General features: G+C 36.5%; 1 protein-coding gene across 1 annotated transcript in view; it reads left to right on the top strand.

Annotated features, from left to right (window-relative positions):
• The window catches only part of mtrex (Mtr4 exosome RNA helicase), a 22129-nt gene that overhangs the window by 3148 nt on the left and 17599 nt on the right, over positions 1-1382 (top strand). The gene's annotated exons all lie outside the window — the stretch shown is intronic.

The following is a 1382-nucleotide window of genomic DNA, read 5'->3' as shown; positions in this document are numbered from 1 at the left end:
AGATGTCGATCGGTTCGACCTAAAACCGTATTGGCAATCAGAGAGGATTTTATTTTTTCAATGAATGTATCTAATCTGTTATTAAAGAGTTTTTCCAGAATTTTTGACAATTGTGACAACAGAGAAACCGGTCTATAATTTGTGAAGTTGTGCTTATCACCAGATTTATACAGTGGAATAACCTTTGCTATTTTCATATTATTGGGGAACTGCCCAAGTCGAAACGACATGTTAAAAATATGGGTTAATGGTTTGCATATCCCCTCAATTACCCATTTAACAGTTGTCATAGTGATACCATCACTGTCACTAGATGTTTTGTTACCACATTTATTCACTATCTCTATAATTTCCTTTTCAACAATTGGCTTAAGAAACATAGAACACATATTCCTTTCAATTGTATTGTTATTTATATTGACGTCTGTACAAATGCTACTTGCTAAACCAGGACCCACATTCACAAAAACCTATTAAACTTCTCAACTACATCCTCAAATCTGTTGACCGGTGTATCATTGTCCATAAAATATGGAGGATATTTACTCTTGCTGGTACTGTTTCTAATCAATTTATTTAATATATTCCAAGTACCTTTCATGTTATTTTTATTATCCTCTAATACTTTAGAGTAATATTGTTTCTTACATATCCTCAATAACGCAGTTAATTTGGCAGACATTTTGTCTACTTATAACAAAAGTTTTTATCTATGTACAAGGCCACACCACCTCCCATCTTATTCTCCCTGTTTGTACATACCAAGTCATAGCCTTCAAGGTCAAAATCCATTCCCCTTACAGTGTTGATCCAAGTTTCAGAAATAGCAATTATATTAAAAGAATGTGTAAGACTACTAAGATAATGTTTTATACTCTGAAAGTTTGCGTATAAACTTCTGCTATTAAAGTGAATTAATGATAATTTGTTTTCAGTCTTGACATTGTAGTTAAACTGCTCATCTGTGTAATACTTGCAGTTATTTTCAGAGTTCTTAAAAAAGTTTATTTCGGGGTCAAAATCTTCATTCGGTTCATGATAATGAATTTCAGTATCTCCAGTAGTGTTCAGTTCCAGCTCCAGTCCCTCAAAATCTTTTAACTTCTGTAACAAATCACTTGCCTCATTCCGTATATGGGTCATGCTTGTTGTTGTTGGTTTCAACGCTCATCTGCCGTCGCAGATATCGATATACCTGCGTGACTCTTCAAACATCAGAGGGTCCAGCGACCCCATCATCTCCTTGTCTTGGCATCCTGGGCGTGCTGGTCCTAGGTCCTGATGCCTGGTTCCGAGGTCTGGTCACTAGTTGATCATATCTCAGGAACGCGATGTCTCCGCTTGCCCTGGCCTCCCTTAACTTCGGCATCAACTCCCTTCTT

The sequence above is a fragment of the Monopterus albus genome, unplaced genomic scaffold (assembly GCF_001952655.1).
Source record: "Monopterus albus unplaced genomic scaffold, M_albus_1.0 scaffold253.1, whole genome shotgun sequence".
Taxonomy (NCBI): Eukaryota; Metazoa; Chordata; class Actinopteri; order Synbranchiformes; family Synbranchidae; genus Monopterus; species Monopterus albus.
Note: the sequence above shows the minus strand (reverse complement) of the source record. Positions and strands in the feature narration are given on the sequence as shown.